The sequence below is a fragment of the Dasypus novemcinctus genome, chromosome 7 (genome assembly GCF_030445035.2).
Source record: "Dasypus novemcinctus isolate mDasNov1 chromosome 7, mDasNov1.1.hap2, whole genome shotgun sequence".
Taxonomy (NCBI): Eukaryota; Metazoa; Chordata; class Mammalia; order Cingulata; family Dasypodidae; genus Dasypus; species Dasypus novemcinctus.
Window position 1 is genome coordinate 82,073,189 of NC_080679.1, and position 21,752 is coordinate 82,094,940.

Here is a 21,752-nt window from a genome sequence, read left to right on the forward strand (position 1 = left end):
AATTGTGTGTTGTAAGAGGTTTGCTTTAAGACAATTGCCAATATCATTTTGGTAACTATGTATGTTAGCTGTATAGAATGTCTTTTTATTATTAAGGAAAAAGACAGTATTTTGTCCTAAGATTTAATGACTGGTTATTAAGAAAGAGTAAAATGTGGAACAAAACCTGAATGAGAACAGAAAGTGCAGAAGGTTTGTGGAAAAGGAATTTTTATGGTTAAAGTTGAGTAAGATTTGATGGGCCTATCTATTAAGATTTAAAAGCTTTAATATTAAATAGTATAATGATGTAAAACTAAAATTTTGTTCCTTTTCTGTTCATGTGACAAAGTTTCTTAGCTAAGGAAAACAAATGTTATCACTTTTAAAAGAATATAATGTTCAAACCTGCTTTCTCAAAGTCAAATCCTGAAAAGTATCTTTTATTTCAAATTATTGCAAAAGATTTGTTCTTTCACCTTGAAAAAAGTGAAATAATACAGTAGTTGAATTTATTTAATATGTTATAGGTTAAATGAAGGTGTTTAAAAGTGTTATAAAATTAAAAGTGATTATTTAACCCTCTGTTAATTAAAGTTGTATGAGTAAAAGGTTCATATGAATACTTCAAGAGGGTATAAAATTCCTGGAAATTTAACAATGTTTCAGCATAATATTAGATAAAAGTATAATGTTGTTAATCATGATTTTAATTATTTTTTAAAAATAACCAACAGTATGTGTCACAGAAATAACCTCTCTGCCTAGAAATCAAGATACTAAAGAAAATCTTAATAAGTTCTAAAACAAAGTGATATGGACATAACTGGATATTAATTTCTTGCAACAGACTAGCAATATTTGGGAATGCTGCATACAGCGATGGTGTCACTTTAATTTACGATAATCTACTGCTATATACCACCCCTGGCAGTCCCCAATGACATTCCTCTTTTGCAGCCATAGAGGTGCTTCTTTAGCGGAGGTAGGGCAAATCAGATGAACACCAGCTAAAGCATCTGCCTCTTGAGGAATATGTTAGTCTAGCTGTTTAATTGGTTCTTCTACCACTTGAATTTCTTTTCTGATAATTTCAATTTCAGTGGGAAGAAATGTTTACTGCTAAGTTTGGTTATGCCTTTGTGAGTTCTTAAATCTTGAGAAGTCACATTTTTCCAAATTTCCTTTTGGCAAGGGTATTCAGTCATAACAGAATACCACTTGTAGATGCAGATGTTGCAGAACAAAAATTGCTAGTTATCCCCCACTATTTCTTCTCCCTTTTATATACAGTATCAGAAACTTCAATTTTTAGCTCTGCCTTGGCATCCAGAAGAAATATCACATTCTCCAAACTTCCTTGCAACCAGGTATGACTATGGGATTATGTTCTGGCCAATGATATGAATTCAAGGGTGTGTAAACTTCAATGAAATGGCCATGAAGTCTATTTTTCTGATTCCTTTTTACACTGCCTGGAATACATACATATTAGTGAGCCATCTTGAATCATGCAAATGAGAGCAATGAACTAGAGATTACAAAATAACAAAATTGAAAAGCCTGGTCAACTGACCTACTTTTGTAGTCCTAGACTGCTTAGATAGGAACAATTATGTTTGAACAAAACAAACATTTGTCAAGTTTAAGCCACTATTATTTTAGGTTTGAGTTATAGCAGTTAAATTTAACTTGTATATATGATACACATGCATTCAATTATATTTATATACAGGCACACAAATTTCAATAATAGTCCCAGACAAATGAAAAAGAATTGCACTTTTGTAATTATCTGTATTTCTCTTTTTTTCATTTGAAAAAAATTCTTGGCTTTTGCCAAGCCTGGCTGGGAATTACTTGATAGATGAGATGTTGGATATAAAATTGTGCAATGGAATATACTGTGGTTAGGAACATTTGGAACACAATCTCTAGATGTGACTGTGATTTTTGTAATCAGATTATTGGGACCAGGCCAATAATACGAAAATAATATAGACATAGTTGTCCTTCTTATACATATGAGTGTGTATTTCCAAATGGCATTGTGACATATTTTCTTTGCTGATTTTTAATCTTAAATTGTCTTTTTTCTGATAGTCTTTACTGACTATGCCTGTCTTGGTGATATTCGGGAAGAGTCATAAAAGGCAATGTGTGTGTCTGCTTGTGTGTGTGTGTGTATCCCAGAGTATATGAGAAACTGGACCCACTATAGAAACTTATCAATAGATAAATGCTCATAAGAGTTTTTGTCTTTTTTCCTAAATGGGTCCAATTGACTCATACTATCTATGGCCTGCTCTTTCATTTCTGAGGGTCTCTAAGAAGCAAGCCATTCATTTTGTTCCTCTGTGACCATTAACCCACTCTTTACAGCTTTTTTATTTGCTGATGATGTCTAAATTCTTATCATTCTGGAACTTAGGACAGGGTTGAAAACTGTGGTAAGGTTTTCTTGGAGCAATTCCAAAGAACTGAAATGCACAAATAATAAGACCTAATAGAATGCTATACACATGAAAACAATCATAAGAACTGATTCTGGCTTTGCAGCCCTATCTTTATATAGGTGTATGAGGATGACAAAAAGAAAAAAACTATGAGTTTTTCTAGTCACATTGCCAGGGGACCTGGAAAGTTAACTGGCACTGGCAAAGGAAAATATAAAGTTGTAGGGATCAAGGAATTCAAATAATACAGAGAGACATGTTTCTACAATATGATTTATACTTTATTCATCCTTTAAAAATATCTAGGCATGGATTTGATACCAGTCTAAAACAAGCCTCTATTACTGATTATTCTATTTTAAAAAGATAGGTGAAGTATCTTTTTGATGCTGAGTGCTATATTTCTCTGGGTGCCTTGGTATTGCCCATAGAATAAAAAATATTGAACTTGCTCAGTTTTTATCATTTCTTTTTATGCAGTTCTATTCTATGTAGCAAGTTTCTGTAGCCAGGGTCATTTTCATATCTGTTTATTACATGTTATAGAAGAATTTTAAGACTATAAGTATCAGAGGTTAAGCAGAATAAAAACATGATCAACAAACAATAATCCTGTTCTTGCTATAGCATGTGCTCAATTTATTCCTGTGTTGAATCACCACACATTTCTTGAAAATCCTTTGTTGACTGGGGGCATGCTTGATGATTATTGCTTTAATAATAAATTCTGAGTAGCTTCTGTATGACAAATCCTGTTCTAAACACTGAGGTATAGCAATGAACAAACAAAGAGTTGGCTGCCAAGCAATATGCACTCTAGTGGGACAAGACAGACAATAAATGAACAAACAATAGACCTTTAGTATGCCAGGCGAGTGCTATGGAGAAAATTAAGCAGTTTGTAGCAATGGCAAGATTCAGTGTGTGAGTATGGGGATTGATAGTCGAGGTGGAGTGGAGATAAAGAGCATCTAAGAGAAAGAAAATCAGAAGCTAGGCTGTTGGATGTTTCCTCCAAATGGCTGTTGGCATCCATATGGATAAAGGTGTTAAGCATGATATTAGGAATTTGAAAGGAGAGGAAGACTGTCTAGCAGAAAATAAATCCTTAATGAATTAGTAAGGAATATCTATTTATTTAGAAGATAATTACTACCGGAAGAAGAAAAAGATGATTTAGCTAGAGATAGTGGGAAGAACAGGCTTTTTTGAAGAAGAGTTTTTGGGAGAGTTGTTTGACTTTTTTGTTGCTTTTTATTTTTATACACCAGCTTTCGTTAACTGTGGAAGTGGAGATGTGGAAGTGGAGATGTGGAGGGAGAGAAGAATACCATGCCCATACTTAATCCCCACATCACGAGGTTAGAGTAAAAATCCTCCGCTGAAACACACTGCAGGGAAAGTAACGTTCCCAAGGAACTCTGTTTCAAGGAAAGTGTGATAAAGCAGATTTCTCTTGGACAAGATGAGGAGCGGTATGTAGGCCTCAGCTCTGGTCTGCGGACACAATTAGGAAATGCAGCTTAGTACACGATTATAAGGTTCTTAATCAGACACATGGAAAATAGGCAGTACTTCATCCCTCCCACCACATACACATCCCCTACTGAACAACCCAATGGGGATGCAACTCAGTCTAGTATTAGGAGCATAATAATTGCAAATATTTGACAAAGCCTGTCTAGTAATATTATCTAACACTGAGGCAAAAATTTGTTTCAGAACAACAACAAAAAATAAAGTTGTCTACTCATAATCTAGTATTATTGGCTTTCTATAAATTTTCCTTTGCTGATATTGATTTGTCCAATGTCTTAAAATCAGTCACATGCTCTTCACACATACAAAACAGTACTTTTTAAAATGTATTTCACATATCTTAGTAAAGCTTTAAAATTTAAAATGTAAAAGTTTATATCATGTTTAAATGGACTGAAAGATGCATAAAATTTTACTGGGTGAGAAGGGATGCATAAGTAGGACTGCTTCAAGAAAAAAACTACAAACTAGAAAATTTACTTTTTTTGGCCACAAAATGTGAAGATAAGAAGTCATTAATCTATAAATTGTTTATTAAAAAGCATTAAAATGAATATCTGATGCTACAAAATAATTACTGTTAATTTTTAAGTATAGTGAAATTGGTTTATACTTTTTAAAAGTCTTTATTTTTCAGCACACAGGCTAATTTTCATTTTTGTATGAAATGATGTGGCGTCTGGACTATGTTTAAATAAACCCAATTACACTATTTCATTTGCCAACCATATATACTGTCTAAATGGGATTTTTTTTAAACACCTAAATTTTTCCAAGTTAGAAAAAATAAAATGATAATTTTTGAGGAGTTTTGTGGAAGCCACAGATGACACACGAAGGCAAGTAGATGATACAGAAAAAGTTTAGGGAATTTCTAAAGTTATCTTTTTAATGTCTTTTGTTATATATGCAGTATATTTGCTATTATTCTCCTTAATTTTGGTTCATTTCTTTTTAAATTTTCATATTATTTCATATTTTAAAAATTTCTTTTCCATACAGTATTTTACTTAACATTGACCTACCTATAGTTTATGACCAAATACTTAGCCCAAATCTTACAACAGGGTACTGTAAACACGCCATGAAAGAAAAAGAAAAAAATCAGACATCTTCTCTGGTATGAAAGGAGGGCCAAAAAATTTTACAGGGATTTTCCAAATCACAGGGGCATTGTTCCCCTAACCTCCGTGGTGTGGAAGACAGAACTATATTTAGGATTATTGACATTCAAGTTAAATTCATTTGCAGGGGTTTCTTTTTTTGGGGGGGAGGGGAAGGCATGCATGTATTAGATTTCTCTGATTTTTACATAAATGTTTTTTAGCTCAAAAAGAATTTGGTAGTATTTCTTCTTTCTTTCTGGATTCTGTAAAAGTTTAAATGGCAATAAAGCTAAGTTACTTAAAAAAAAAAATTAACCCAAGGAGCGAGTGGTATAGATGAGAAAAGTTGATAATAGTTGAGGGTGGGTAAATGAAAGTTTATGATACTTTTCTCGTACTTTTGTATATATTTGAAATGTGTCATAACAAATGTTTCATAAAAATGTTTTTTAAACAAGAAAACATGGTAATAGCCTTTACTGTGAATTATGGATGAAGCACGTTTTTCCTGACATGGTTTTGACACAGCTGATGTATCTTAAATCCACTTACAGTTTCTGTTCCATACCTTGGGAAATCAAATTTGAACCTCATCCAAAATGAATTATTTCTTTTATCTTTTTCTTATTTCTTCTTGTGTACGTGGTAAGCAGGAAAACTTGTTAAAGATATCTTCATTATTTTAGATCAATGAAGGGTTATAAAATGAATGTTCTTTGGTGCAGCGAAATTTTCCAAATTCCCTTTGGGAAACAAGGTCCAGCAGCACTTCCTTTATCCCCAAATGCACGGCAGCACACCAATTTTCCAAAATACTCATAATTCCCCTCTCCGGCAGTTCAAATCACAGAAGTGGGAAAGAATCTACCGTGCTGAGGGTAGAGCAGCCCCTGACAAATCCTACCTCCACCCCACAAACATACAGACACGCACAACAGCAAGAACAGCAGCGCACTCCCTCGACAGCAGTGTCCGGGCGGGACGCCGCGGGCTGGCAGCTCCACCCGCCGAGCTCCGCTAGGGCCGCGGCGCACGGGGCGAGAGGGCGCCGCTGGAGAGCGGAGAGGTAAAGACCCCGGGAAGCTGCTTCCTCTCCTCCTCCTCTCGCTCCTCTTCTCCCCGATCCTGGCTCTTGCCCTCCTATCTGGTTTTCCCTCGCCTCTGCCTTCCTTCTTCTCCTCCAGGGCGCCCCCGGGCCCCGGCCTGCCCCTCCCCTCTCGGGCAGCGCGGGGAGACGCGCCGCCGCCGCCGCAGTTCCCGCGCCGCCGCCGCGGACGGTCGCTGTCAGGAGCACCCCGCCCACGCCCTGAGCGGCGCTGAAGCCGTGCACTGGCCCGAGGATGAAGGCGGGGGAGAGTGACTTGGCTGGGAGAGGAGAGGGAAGAGTGGGAGGGAGACCAAAACAGCCTCCAAGCTGCGGGCGGGGCTCCACTGGACGTCCTGGAAGGAGGGGTCTCTGGGTCAGTGGCTGGGTGGCCGCGCCAGCTACTCGGGTTCTAGCTAGCCGTGCAGTGGGGTTGTTTACCGCACAGCCGTCGTGGCCTAGGTGGCATCAGATGGTGAGGTCAGATGCCAGCCTAGCAACACTTCCTCAGCAACCAGAGCTCGGAAGACTGGAGAAGTCCGAGAAGACAGGGCAGCTCAGGAGGGGGAAAGGGCTCTCAGGGGCCCTGTCTCTTGGGATCGGGCCCGCAGGTGCTGGTGGAGATCTGTCACATGGTAGCAAGTAAGTGCCTTTTTCTCGCTGATGTGTCCAGTCCCAGGATGGTGTTCTTCGCTACAACTGCCAGCCTTTTCCATCCCCTCCGCAACTGCTCCCTGCTATACACACCCTTAGGGTCGCCTACAGGAGGATGAGATTAAAATTCTGGACATGAATTAAGAAGAGCAAAAGAAACCCCTTTTCCTATGTGAAGTGCAGGTGTGGTCTGTGGAATTTCCTCTGCTCTGTGCCCGTGGCTGTTTTTCATGGCACTGTAGAAGCTTCTGAAATTCAGATTCTGTAGAATTTCTAGACTTAGTTCTGGAAATCCTGATGATGACTTTTATATTACATGACATGATGGTTGTAGGGAAGGTACAAAAGCTTATGCAGGGATGGGTTGTATGTCTTTTAAAGATTCCTATCTCTTATGCTAAGTAATTTAGTGATTTTAACATTGGTGCTTTTCACCTAAGCATTGTCTGTAGAAAATAGAAGCATAAGATATGATGGAAATGGTGATCTTAATTTAAATAGCTTGGCATTTGTTTTGTTTACACTAACAGGTTTCTGTATTGTGTAGCTTTATAAAATGCATACCTTCTGGTGGTTTTCTTTTAGCAGTGATGTTTTCATTGTAGCTCTGGTTATACATTTTTTTCAGTACTTCAGATGTTGGTCAAAGCAGGATAAGTGATGAAAACATGTGGACTAATAAAATAATAGACACCATACATTAATGAAGACGATGGAGTCACACTTGGATTTTGGCCAGAAGGATCTCTTGAAATAGGAAGGTTTTGGGTGGTGCTTTTATATGTGGTTCTGCAAGTCCCTGCCAGCTATTGTTCCAGAGATAATTTAAAGCAAATAAGAAGGAAACCAGGGCCCTGTAATAAACAGAGTCCTGGGCTCCATCCTGCTATGCTTAGCCTTATTTAAATGTTCTATAATCCAGCTGCTACTTTTAAAAAGGAGGAAGATAAGGCCTGGAAAAAAGTAATGTGATGAGATTACCTAGCTAGAATAATTAAACCGGAAGCCTAATAAGAAAAACTTTGGGATTAAGAATCATAAAACATGATTTCCATCTTTGTGAAATAAAGCAAGTCAGTGAGCTTGATTAAACTTTAATTTCCTTCTTTGTAAATGACACATCAAAAAGCCCAGGTAAAGACTAATGGTAAAGATTACGTAAAGAGTTTTGTGAAGCGAATATCATGTACAACAATTACTTATAGAGGAACTTACTCTATGTTTTTCCCCACTGCATTATTTTATCTCTCATTTTAAATCTAGTTCGATGCAGGAATAAAAGAGGACTCAGTATGATGCAAAAGACAAAGTGAAATTCAAATCCAGGTCATGATCATTTGCCACCTGTACAGGCTAAAGCATATTCTAACTTGAAAGCCTCCATACTTGCAAAATTGTGTGCTTTAATTAATCATTCATTCTTTAAAAACTTTGAAATAGTCTCAGAATATGTTTTACTCTCTTTTGTGTGTGGTCCTACTCTCTTGTAATTAAACCATTGGGTATATTGAATATTGCTAAATTTATTTGCTCCATTAATACAGAAGAAAGTATGATGTAGGGACACATAATATACTCTTGACTGCCGAGATTGTTTAAAATCCTGCATTCAGGGAAAAATATTGTGAGCCCCTTCTTATCCATATATATGTTTTAAAGCAATAGAAGAAAGACATGAAGTTGGACCTATACTCAGGAAAAGAAGCCAAAACAATTCAGATGACAGAGTCAGGCTCCTGGAACTGCTACTGGGTATCAGTCTCCATGGGAGATCTGGAGGCAGAGCCAAGCACTTATAAACTTGGCATTTGGTCTCCACAGCCTCATGGCATACAGGCTTAGGTAGGGAAACTGAAATAAACTCACTGGTTTTTACCCAGGTAGGTTAAATATAGTCAAAGTCATACTGGGGGTAGATACAACAGTATTCCTAATGCACCAATCCCAGATCTTATTGGCATAGGATTATGCAGAAATAAGTCCAGACAACTGGAATACTCAGGAGACTGACACACCACCCTCTGCCTAGGACCTTGACTTTCTTTTAAGGCTTATGGTAGGGGCATTAGCACAGAAGGGCATTCCTGATTCCTAGGAGTCTGGCCCCATTGTTTCCTCTAACTGATCTCAGTATTGGTCAGTTTCTGAGAAGGTCACCTGTGGCCACTGCTTACTCCTATCCCCACTTGCTATCAGACACATTCATGGGACTTACCTCGACAAACTGATCTCTTTTTATTCTGAGTTAGCCCTCTTCTATTTGTATGGGCTAACCAATGCCATGGAAACCAGGCCTCACCTCTGCAACTCCAAAAGAAGTAGCCTTTAAGGGAACATTTTCATTTGAGGGTGTCTAGGGAGGTTTCTTCAGTTGGTCCATGTCTGTGTCCCAGCTGGCATTATGATTTCCATATATTTGTTCAATCACTGGTTTTTATAAACCAGGCTCAATCTGGTTGTATGCCATCCTAATGGGGGAACTCCCATGAGCATGGCAAACAGACATCTCTGTTTTATATGCAGTATTTCTAACAAGATTGACTTAGTCTGATGTTGCCTGGAAATAACCAGCTCCGTGGACAGCTCTGATTACTATGAGCACTGTCAGACTGATGGCACCAGCATCAAACAAGAGCTTGATGAAAATGATGAAGTAGGGCCCTGCACTGAAATTCTCATTTTCAAAGTCTGAGATTAGTATAGGGTTTTGGTTGTAAACAAGAACAGAAATTGAAAATATTGTGTTGAGTGAACTATTCCTTCCCTTCTGCATATGTGCCAGAGTAAGGCTCAGGATCCACTAGCCACTAACCTTCTATGTTCTCCCAGAGGCTGCAAGGTCTGTGCAGCTGATCACAGGCTGTAACTTTGGCTCTGGTCAATATCTAGTCTCTTCCTTTGGCCATGAGCCTGACTGGAAGTTTTGTTCCTATCTCAGAGTAATACAAAAACTAACTCATGCTCATTCTAATATATTTCAAGGTTCCACTGTTTGTTGTACTCCAATTTGAAAAGGGGTTGGTCAGCCATCTATATGCTTGGTTTCATAATTGAAGGCACCTAAAGGAATAGGAGAAGATGTAGATAGCAGGTAGGTCCTAAGAGGCCTCCAGGGTGACAATAAATGTTCCAGTTCTAGATTTTATGAAGTGTAGTTTTTTGTTTTTGGGGTTTTTATTTTTTTTGGTCTTTGTTTTTTGTTTTTCATTCTATTAGCCAGTGACATCTAAATCACAGACCTAAAGATCTCGGGGTTGCTATTGAGCACAAAAGTTTTACAATATTGGCTCTCTCTTGTGTTCCTTTAGCTGGTTCAATGATACATTCCTCCCTCTTGAGCTCTTAAATGGCCCTTGGCCACATTCTTCCACTCAAGGGTCTGAAATTCTGGGGTCACAAGAACAGTTTGTTCTGGAAAGATTTGGCTTTTCTCCAACCAACTTGTTTTGGTGGGCTAAACACGCACAGCTGGAATTTTTCATGATGTAGTGAACCATGAGATTGTCAAAGAGAAGTTTAAGTGGACATACTTAAAACAGAGGCAGCTTTCCTTCATTCCCTCCATTCCAGTAAGGAATGGCTCACCATAGTGAGATTTCATCTCCCATAGACACTTACAGCTCTGTGCTTCCTTCCAGGCATTTGGATTTTCACTGAGCTTCTCTTGGGCCCATCCTTGTAAGTGAATTTGGGATCCACTGTTAAGATTTTGTCTTATGATAGTTTGTCTAGACTTTTGCTCTTCTAGGATAAGTTGACTCTGCCACTATGAACGTATATAACCTGCTCTCCACCTCCTTGAAAATGAGACACAGGCAAAGGTCTCAGCTCCTGATTATTTTAATGAACCATCACTAGAATCCATGTTCACCAAGTTCGTAGAATTCAGTTCTCAAAAGAGAACTTTTTTATTTGGAGAGAGATGGGACCTATGTCTTGAATTTTCTTTGTTTTTCACTTGTTTCTAACACAGTTTCTCTAATCATTGACTCAAAAAGAATGTCTGAATTAAAAATGCTTAATATAGTCACAACAAAATAAGTACATGCTTATGTTTTTGAGAATGTTACTTACTTTACAGTCTTCCCCTGAAATATAACATATCTAGGACAGTGCTGGCTGAAATAGTGAGAGTGAGGGAGCTGAGCACAGAGCTAAGTGGATGTAAAGGAAACAGGGCCTGAAGCCAGAGCGGATTGACACTGCGAAAGCATAGCTGCAGGCAGAATCCAGGTCCAGGACCAAAGAAAGGAGTCAGTTTAGGCAAGCTAGATGATCTGTATGCCAGGGATAAGTAAAATGAGTAAGATTCAGACAAAGCTAAATGGGAAGTAACTAATCAAAATGGAAGAAAAATCCAAAAGCCAAAAACCAAGTGGTTAAAGCCAGGTTGATGTTAGAGAACATCTAATCACAACTAGAAAATTCCTGGGGGGTTGGTGCCATTCCAGCCAAGCAGTCCTTATTCCCAAAACTCCAGTGTTCAAACCTTTCTATTTCTAGACTTCAGTAATACATATACACAGTGAGTTACCTTTACATGCTATAGAAATATTCACAGGAAGGGAACGGAAATCCTTGGCACCTTCTAAGTCCCTCTCCATACATATAGCAGTTTTTTCCTTCCGTAATGGGAAACATTCTACAGTAGGGCCTCGTTTTACTCAAACTCAGCGCACACGAATTAGAAAAAAAATAAAAGCAAAGAGGAGAGAGAGGAATTACAATGTTTAAAAATTATTTCTATGATAAATTCTATTTACTTATTGGTACTTGTGTGTTTGACTAATTTATTAAAAATGTGTGATAGATATGTTCATATAGGAAATATTTATTAAGTAATAGGATTCACTAGTAAGTGTGCTCTATATAGTGTTGGGGAGTGGGGCAGTACTGGGCTGGTGCATAAAGGGAAGGGGCAGAATGCTGACCCAGCCGGGGTCTCCAGACAATGACAGTCCACCTGCTTGCCCAAGTCAGGTGCCTTCTCTGCCTCCCATTGGCCGCCATCAGTTTTTTACCTCTGGGAGTGGGGCAGGCTGCTGGGGAGAGAGAAAGAATTAAAATTGTAAAAAATTATTTCTATGATTAATTTTCTTTACTTATTGTTGCCAGAGTGTTTATTTGCCTTATTAATAAAAATATGTGATAGGTATCTTTGTGTAAGAAATATTTATTAAATAATGAGTTTCACTGTTATGTACGATTTTCAACTTTATGAAGCATCTTGGAACCTATTGGTCATGTGAAACGATGTCCTCCTGGGTACATGAACTAGCATATAAAACCTTTATAAATCATTTTATTCAAAGGTAAACAATGCAAGCTATCCTCAAACTTATTTTTTCAGTTAACAATTTACTTTGGGAATCTTTCCATATGCCTACTGACTTATAGGTCTCATTCCTCTTTTTTATTTTACTGAATAGTATTCCATGCTAATGAAATACTGGAATTTCTATGGACACATGGATTTTTTTCTAGTCTTTGAAATTAAAAGTATGTTGTGACTTGTCAGATTCCAGCAAGAATGCAAATACAGCAGTTTAATCGCAAGGCCAAAGCCATATGCAGCTTTATTTTAGAAACAATTCTAAGCTGACCTATAGAAAAACTGTACCAATTTACACTCTTGGTATGAGGGTGCCCATTGACTCCATATCCCAGTCTGTGAAAGGTCATATCCATTCAAATGAGTCGCAAGTTGTTCTCTAGAACTTTACTATTATAGTGGAATTATTGATTGTGGTACACTTATCCATACCCATCAGAATTTCACTAGTTTCAGTCATCTTTCCTCACAGCCTTCTGCTTCCTAGAAGACAATGATAAAGTTTTTTTATCCTCTCATAAGAAAACACAGTATTTAGCCATCCCAGGGTCTGCAGGATGGAGGAATAAAATATGGATTAGTTTGGACATACTAGCATTCTACTATAGAACTATTGTGACTCTAGCAATGGAAGAAATTTTATCATTGATGTGGAGACAGTGGCCACAGTGGTTGCTGAGGGCAGGGAGAGGGAAGAAGAGGTGTGATATGGGGACTTTTTTGGGACTTGTAGTTGTCCTGAATGATGTTGCAAGGACTGAGGCAGGACATTATATATTCTGCCATAATCCACTGAATGGGCTGGGGGAGAGTTAAACTACAATGTAAACTATAATCCATGTGGTGTACCAGTGCTCCAAAATTTATCCACCAAATATAATGAATGTGCCACACTAATGAAAGAGGTTGTTGATGTGGGAGGAGTAGGGGAGGGAGGAGTGGGGTATATGGGAACCTCTTATATTTTTTAATGTAACATTTTGTGTGCTCTATGTATCTTTTCAAAAAAGAATAAAAAATTTGCTAAAAAAAAAGAAAAGAAAACCCAATGTGTCTAATATTATTTGAGCTATAACCCCTGGAAACAAAAGGATATTAGTCAAAGAACTCTACGGGAAAAGGTTCTGCATCTGAGAATATAGCTGTGAGTCATTGCATAACGTGGGAAAGACGAACTATAAGCCATAATGTGTCTATTAAGTGCAGTCAAGTGGTCCCACCCAACATAATTGTCAATCTAAATCACACCCTTTACTACAACAGGTATGGTTCCTGCAGTCTCAACTATGCAGATGACAGTTCTGATCATATTCACTCTAGCTCCTTCACTCATGCATTCAGTATCTTCTAGTCCCAAGTTAACTTGTTTGTTGGCTTTGTTGTCATCCTTACTACTTTTTTTTACAGTAACCTGAATCCCATTGGTGCAGTAGGCATGATATATTCACCATGTCTTATATAGAGCACAGAGTGTATTTGTTTCAAACTAGTTTGAAAACTGTTAAGTGAGAAACCGTTTACCCTTCAATTCCTATTCTATGTTAGAGTGAAATTAGCATTGGAATAATTTCCTTACACTGTGGATCTGTTGTCCTATATGAGTCTTTTTTTCATTTTTCTTCATTTATTTTACTTTCCCTATTGCCTACATACTTGTAAGCTAATCTAAAACTTCTTGGAAACCCATTAGAAGAATAAATAAACACGTCTGTTAAAAGTGGAGCATTTCACAATTTTCTTTGGCAATGCTAATCTAACATCTGTTTTCTCATCCCAGGATCAACTCTAGGTTCCCAGAAAGCATGGAGATTGATTATTTAGATGCTGTAGTTTCAATTCCCTGAGGTGGGAAAAATAAGACAGGAGGGGCTGCGGTGGCCCAGGACATCACCTTTGGCATGTGGAGTGTGTCTTCCCTGCCCAGCAGCCCTACTGCATTCCTGGCAGCCTTTGTTCTGGGAATCAAACTGAGGGGCCTGGATAACAACTGGGTGTGAAAGAAGAGAGGAAAACAGAGACTTCTGGCTTTGCCTTTCTTCCCTGTCCTTCATTATCTTGAAGAAAATGCAGCTGTTGTTGCTAGTAAAGCACATTTATAAGATACACAGCCTCATCCCTGGAGGCTGACATACAGAGAGCTTACGCTGGTTGAATGCTTGGGCTAATGTGTAATTCATCATCTAACTCTCTGAAAATGAAAGAGGATGCCAATTATAATTAGTCATCTACAATAGGCATAAACTCAAACTGTACCCAAAAGCTCTCGTGCTACTTACAGGTGAGATTGGGTGGGTTGGAAACAATAGGAAAGAGTGGAAGGGGAAGGCCAGAGCCATTACTTTGGAGGGAATGGGAATGGGAACAGGATAAGGTGGCTGTCCCACTTGCACTTCTTTGATTTCAAACTTTAGAGCTGTTTGATATCACCTCTGTGGCATGAGAGGCAGTTTCTGGTAAGACCATTGCCAAACAGGCCCTGAGTGAATGAGATAATCTGATAGCAGACAGAGCAGGTGCCCAAAGGGGAGAAAGGAATGTGGATCTTCAGGAAAGCACCTTTTAGAAGAGATGTTTTTAAGCAAATGCTTGCCTCAGCAATTCCGGTGTTTTCATCTCTGATAGTTAGGATGTCAGACAAAAAAAAAAAAAACAAAGAAAATGTAATAATGCTTTTTAATGGTGGTTTTGTGAAGCTTGGCTATGAGCCTAAGGAATCTTTCTGCCTGGCAGGCTGCATCAGATTCATCTCAAGGGACCCCAGTCTAAGATAGTCTGAACTTGTCTGTCTGGGTTGAGCCACTGGGTCTTAGGTTATCAATACTTCCTCAGGAGACTTCTGATGTGCAGTCAAGAGCTGGTATAGCTCTAATCATCCCAATAGCTCTCAGCACCAGAGTGATACTCAGAAGCCACCAGCCCCCTCATTCTTTTTGTCCTCACAGAGGGTTCAGGATTCATGAACTACAGATTTGATTGTATCACATCTAGTAAGCCTCCCAGGGTCTGGCATATAGGTGAAGGCTTTTGTACAAGCTAATCTAGTGCTAGCCCGGGTAAGAACGGGTTCATAATGGGCCTTATGTGAACACTGGTTCAGAATGCCTCTGGCTGGTCACAGATTTAATGTTTTGTATAGATTTATGAGCTTAGTTCCACTGCTGAGAAGTTCAGCACAAATGAAGCTTCAAGGAAATACAACAATCTAATTACAGTTAAGGGGAACCTCAAGGAGAACAGTTGGTTCTGAGAAGTCTCCAGAGCTCCAGGGATAGTTCCAGTTATGGAATTTTTTAACACAAATTTAGATCAGGTCTTGCATCTCTTGGGTGCCAGTTGCACTAAGGACCTTGGGAGTGAGATTGAGTTCTGGAATCTGGTTGTGTTACAGAGCCTCCTTTGTATTCCTTTGGGAAGCAGCAAAGGGTTCTTTTCTTTCACTTCTTGAACTCGAATGTGGCTACTAGCCTGGATTCTTTGGTCAAAGATCTGAAAAGCATGGTTAACAGAAATACAATTTTAGGATGATCCTGGCTCCTTTACAAGTTGCTTATTTTTGTGGGTTAACAAGGGGCAATTCAGAAATCCTAGAGCCTGATTTTGCATACCATTGGTAAATAGGGGACTTTGGATGGCTCAGAAGAATGTTGAGTTAGACCACTTTCCCAGGGTCACTGGTAGTGACAGAAAGATTTTTATTGTCTTGGAGGATTCAAGTAGAAACATTTAAGGCATAGCAGCTTCATTCTTGATTTGTGACAAGCATCCTTTCTCTTGCTTTATCATTACCCTGGTGACATCCCTTAGTGAGGTAAGACACGCTCTTGGTATCTTATCCCCAATGATCTGCATCCCTTCCTGGTACTTCAACTGCCACTGAGATCTCCTTGTGTTCATTGCCATTAGTAAACTTAAAATTGGATGCAGATATAGAGACTTAGTTGCCCTTCATGGATTTCTAGTCCTTCTGAGTATGTTGTATGCCATTCTGAATGTTAATGTCCTATACTTCTCCCTCTCTCAAAAGCAGAGACATTAATGCTTTCAGAATATTGGACAGTTTGACAGTGTGTAGGATCTAAGTCCACCAATGTTTAGGGTGATTTTTTTTAAAAGATTTATTTTTTATTTGTTTCTCTCCCTTTCCTTCCCCCCCCCCCCCCCAGTTGTATGCTCTCTGTGTCCATTCACTGTGGGGTGATTTTAATTTTAGTTTCTTTTCTTCTTGAAACTTTAATATTTCCAGGGATAACCAAGCTAAAACATGGTATTTACTTGTTTTCAAGTTTGTCTTGTCTTTAAATTTGGAGACTATATTTTATTAATATTTCCAGCACTGGTGACTGGAACAGTGTTTGGCACTTAATAAGTAAGTATATGCTCCATAAATTATTGCTAAATAAATGAATGTCAAAAACAAATACTGTGGAGTGGGTGTAGCTCAGTGGTTAAGCACCTGCTTCACATGTATGAGGTCCAGGTTCAATCCCCACCATCTCCTCAAAATAAATAGATGATAGATAGATCGACAGATTGATTGGTCGATCAATCGATCGATAGATAAAGTGAAAATCAAATATCATAGTTGAACTTATTATTGCCCTATGTAACATACCAAACTGCAAGAAAAATCTTTTTAAGAATAATCAGACCTCACTTTATGCTCATGTATCTGAAATAAAACATTAAAATATAGAATTATAAGCAAAAAGAAGTCCATATGATTATATTTTGGAGAGACTTAATGGTTTAAAACTTCTTTGTGCAAGATAACATATTCCAACAATGTTTTGAGGGTACTGAGAAGGGTTAGGGCAAGGAAAGTAAAGAAGGGTACAGTTGAAGAATCAGGAAGTCAGGAGCCAGCAGAAAGGCCAGACCTAAGACCCACGTAGGTCAGTCCTAGGTCAAGCAGATATTAATGTTTTGAGGAACATTTACCAATACTGGCAGACCTGTGAGCAGAGAAAATCTAAGGACAAGAGCCATGAGTCAAAAGTCTTTTAAGTCAGGAAAGAGTGAAATAATCTTAGGGGAAAGAAATATAGTTGGAATAAAGAAAGTGACAGCTTCATTAAAGTAATCCAATGAAATATAAGAGGTATCCAAGAATATATATTAGTTATCCAACAAATGGTCTGAAGCCTGAGCCAGTTTTGGAGACTAAACTTTGTTCACAGGAATCTATGACTATTTTTTTTTTAAAGATTTATTTATTTTTTATTTAATTCCCCCCCCTTCCCCCGGTTGTCTGTTCTCTGTGTCTATTTGCTGCGTCTTCTTTGTCCGCTTCTGTTGTGCTTCTGTTGTCGTCAGCCGCACGGGAAGTGTGGGCGGCGCCATTCCTGGGCAGGCTGCACTTTCTTTCGTGCTGGGCGGCTCTCCTTATGGGTGCACTCCTTGTGCGTGGGGCTCCCCTACGCGGGGGACACCCCTGCGTGGCAAGGCACTCCTTGCGCGCATCAGCACTGCGCATGGGCCAGCTCCACACGGGTATGACAATTTTTTATGAGATAGCTGTCTTTAAGTCAAGTCCTCTCATAGAAACAGTTCTACCCTGGGACTTTGGGTAATTAAGTAATAATTGTGACATGTTTTGGATTGTACTTATAATAAAAAGAGATATTAAAATGTTCTTCTAGTCTACTGAATTGTACACTTAAAATGTATAAAACAACAAATTCATGTCATATACATGTTACCACAATTGTTTTAGAAAGCGCCTTCTAAACCTGACTACTGTCACGAATTCTAGAGAGAAGTATGCTGCTTTTTTTAAAATCCAGGATTCATTATCCTTCAATCTTAACCCTTCAAGCTTAAGTCACTACAAGAATATATTAGGGAAGAAAGGAGGCTTATGAACATCCAGAAATTTCATAGCATGTTTGACATATTTTATTGGATATATAGGGCTGCCACTCACAGCCTATTATCATGGTGTTCACACATATCAAGTTAAAGGACATATATATAAGAAGAAAAATTCCTTTAATCATACCATTTAGTGCATGTTTGCCAGCAACAAATTCATTTGGCAAAAAATTCATTTAGTTTTTGTTTATCTGAAAGTATCTTTTTGTCTTCACTCTTTAAGGGTATTTTCTTGAATGTGAATTCTAGCTTTGCAATTTCTATTCTTTCAAAACTTTAAAGTTATTGTTACATTGTTTTCTTATTTCCAATTTTCTAATGAGAATTAAGTGATCACACTTACCATTACTTCCTAATATACAATGTCTTTTTTTAGCAACTTTCAAGATTTTGACTATGACGTACCATATTATTATGATGATGTACCTTATTATTATTGCTTTTGTGACAATCTTTCTCTTTGTCTCAATTTCATTCTCCTATAAAGGACTCCAGTAAGAGGATTAAGACCCACCCTGGACCACACCTTAATTGAAGTCACCTAATCAAAATGTCCTACTTACAATAGGTTTACACCCATACAAATGGCTTAGCTTTAAGAACATGATTTTCTGGGGCACACACAGTTTCAAACCATTATAGATAGGGCATTGCTTTTTATTGGATGTCCTTAAACTCATTTTATAAAGAACACCACATTTATGCAAATACATGTAATCCTTGGCTTACTCCCTTGATTTCCATTATTTATTTATCCATATAATTATATGACCATATTCCAACACATACACGTGAACACCTTATACAAAAATAAGACACAAATACAAATGGAATTTAGTTATCTTTCTTAAGCTCCAGGTATGTGTTTCCATTTAACCTCTGTAATTTTTTTTTCAGATTCACTTCAAACTTAAAACACTCAAAACCTTATTCTCCCCTCCCTAAGCTCTTCACTAATTCTTCTCCCATATTTTTTATGTGCCATGCTGGTGAATGACAGTCATACAAATGAGATTTTACAGACCTCACAGTCATTTCTTTTTTTTTCTTTTAGGAGGTATCAGGGATTGAATCCAGGACTTCATACATGGGAAACAGGTGCTCAACCACTGAGCTACATCTGCTACCCAATAAGAGTTGGGTTTTTTGTTTGTTTGGTTGGTTGGTTTTTAGGAGGTATCAGAATCAAACCCAGAACCTCCTATGTGGGAAGCAGGCCCTCAACCACCTGAGCTACATCCATTCCCCTCATTGTCATTTCTAACGGTCTATTTCCATACTTTGGAATCTTGTTTTAGTTATTTTAATTCATAAGCTATTAAGAGGCATATCATTTCCTATTTAACTCCTGGTTCTATTTTTTAAATAATTCTGGATGTATATACTTTAAAAAAATCCTTATGGTACAGAAACATGCACAAAAATAATAGTAATGCTAATCTTATGGCTATATTATAATTTATTTTAGCTACTGTACCTGAGATATACATTGACTGTTTCTATTACCTATTAAAATTATACTACTATGAATAACCTTGTGCATGTAAATTGGTTTGATGTATGCACTCATGGAAGTAAGTTCCTATTGCTAAAATTGCTAGGTTAAAGTGTATACATTTTAATGTACAGAGCCAGTTCTGGTTTTCCTTCTCCATAAGTTGTACCAATTTACAGTACCTGAAATTATTTATTAGACTGCCTGTTTCCTTATATGCAAGACAGTGCCTCATTTTATTAAATTAGGTCTTCCATTTTCAATCATTATAAATAAATTAACTTATGCTTTTTAATATTTTATTGTTTGTCTTATTTCATTTGTAATTTTTAATTATTTTGCATTTAAATAAAAATTATTTTGGTGTACTAAGTACGTGGAACCAAGAATAATGGGAACTGCCCAATTCTGATTCTCCCATATATGTTTCACAAACAATACAGTACAAAAAGATAAACAAATAAAACTCATAAAACCCACACTGTCAGTTTAACTAAAAAGACAGAAATGTCCAAACTTCAAAAATGCCTATTAAAAAAAAGAGTAATATCAAATCCATGTGAACTTGCTCTCATGCTGTCTTTAAGTCTTTGCAGAGAACAAGGCAGTAAAGAAAAATAGGGCATGGAAGGGAGAAAAAAGAGTGAGTAGGGTCCTAAAATTGATTAAATTAAATTAATCAGAAAGAGAATAATTGTAAAAAACACTGGGAAAAAAATCTCCTATCACCAGAATAATCTATTTTTCCATACTGATTTGAAGGGAACTATTCTGTTCTTATTAGCTTCTGTACTATTCTAATGCTTCCTATTACGCTTAAAGACAGGAACAAAATTAGTGTATTAGTCAGCCAAAGAGGTGCTGATGCCAAATACCAGAAATGGATTGATTTTTATAAAGGGTATTTATTTGGGGTAGGAGCTTACAGATACTAGGCCATAAAGCATAAGTTACTTCCCTCATCAAAGTCTTTTTGGGGCAAGATAGCTGCCAACGTTTGCGAGGGTTCAGGCTTCCTGGGTACCTACATTCCTGGGGCTTGCTTTTCTCTGGGTTCAAGATTCCTTTCTTCCTGGAGCTGGCTTCTCTCTCCTCTGTGAGTTTACTTCCCGGGGCTCCAGCTTAAGTCTTCAGCTTCAAGCTCAGACATCAGAAGCCCTCAACTCTGTTCTTCACCATGTCTTTTATCTGTAAATCCCCACCCCTTGATGGGAGGGGACTCAACGCTCTAATCGTAACTCAATCATGCCCAGGTACAGATCATATTACAAGCATAAACCGATATCTCTTTTTGGAATTCATCAATTATATCAAAATGCTGCAATCAGTATGGGGGAAATGAAACCAATGCAATAGATTAAAGCCAACTCTCAGTGATCTTACATCATATTTTTAGGACCTGTCAGACATTATTGTTTTCATCAAGGTTCTTGATTTTAAGCATGAAAACATATACTGGGCATCTGCTGAAGAAAATGGGGAGGGTTAAGGAGGACTGAGTAGGAGCTACAACTGCAACCAATATTGTAGGGCAGAACTAATCCAATGGGCACCTATAGTGCTCAGCTCAAACCATCCAAAATGCAGCATTGGAGAGTTCCATTGGTCCCATTGCTACTATGGCTCCACGAAATGACTGGAAGTTGTTGCTGAAGCTTCCACCTCCATTGCAAAAAAAAAAAAAAAAAAAAAAATTAACTCTCCACCATCCCTCTTACTTCAAATCAGTAGACCCAAAGTCAAAAACTTGAACTGGTTCATGTGCTTGACTTCACCAAGGACATGTGCTTATGTGTTAAGTCCATGAGAGGCTGGAAATGGCATTATCTGGCCTTTCTGTTTCAAGAGCAGGAGGTCTCCTATCATGACTGATTATGTAGGGAATTTCCTAAATCTAAATAGAGGATTGCCATCTTAGGCAGCATCCCCTACCTTCCTAATCATAATCCACAATTCATGCTCACATTTGGTTTTATAAAATGTAAAATATTTGACTTTGGCAATTCTTACATGAAGAACATTTCTAAGCAATCCCACATGACATCAGTCTGTCAGCAATTCAGTGATACAAGTTGGCAGGTAAGAGATTATAGCAGGTTCATTGGTTTTTAGGCATCCTTAAAGTAGCCATATTAAGTCATCAACTATTTATACTTGCCTAAAAAAATTTACAGCTTGTGCACACTTCAGTGATATATCTTCAAGAAAACCCAAATTTAGATAGTCACACCTGGAT

The 21,752-nt window shown here is 37.9% G+C and overlaps 1 protein-coding gene across 1 annotated transcript in view; it reads left to right on the forward strand.

Moving 5' to 3' along the window:
- Positions 1 to 6,036: 6,036 nt before the first annotated feature.
- The window catches only part of SCN7A (sodium voltage-gated channel alpha subunit 7), a 91,474-nt gene continuing 75,758 nt past the window's right edge, over positions 6,037 to 21,752 (forward strand). The window contains exon 1 of the mRNA XM_071216332.1: positions 6,037 to 6,146. The gene's annotated coding sequence lies outside the window, so the exon portion shown is untranslated. The remainder of the gene's footprint in view (positions 6,147 to 21,752) is intronic.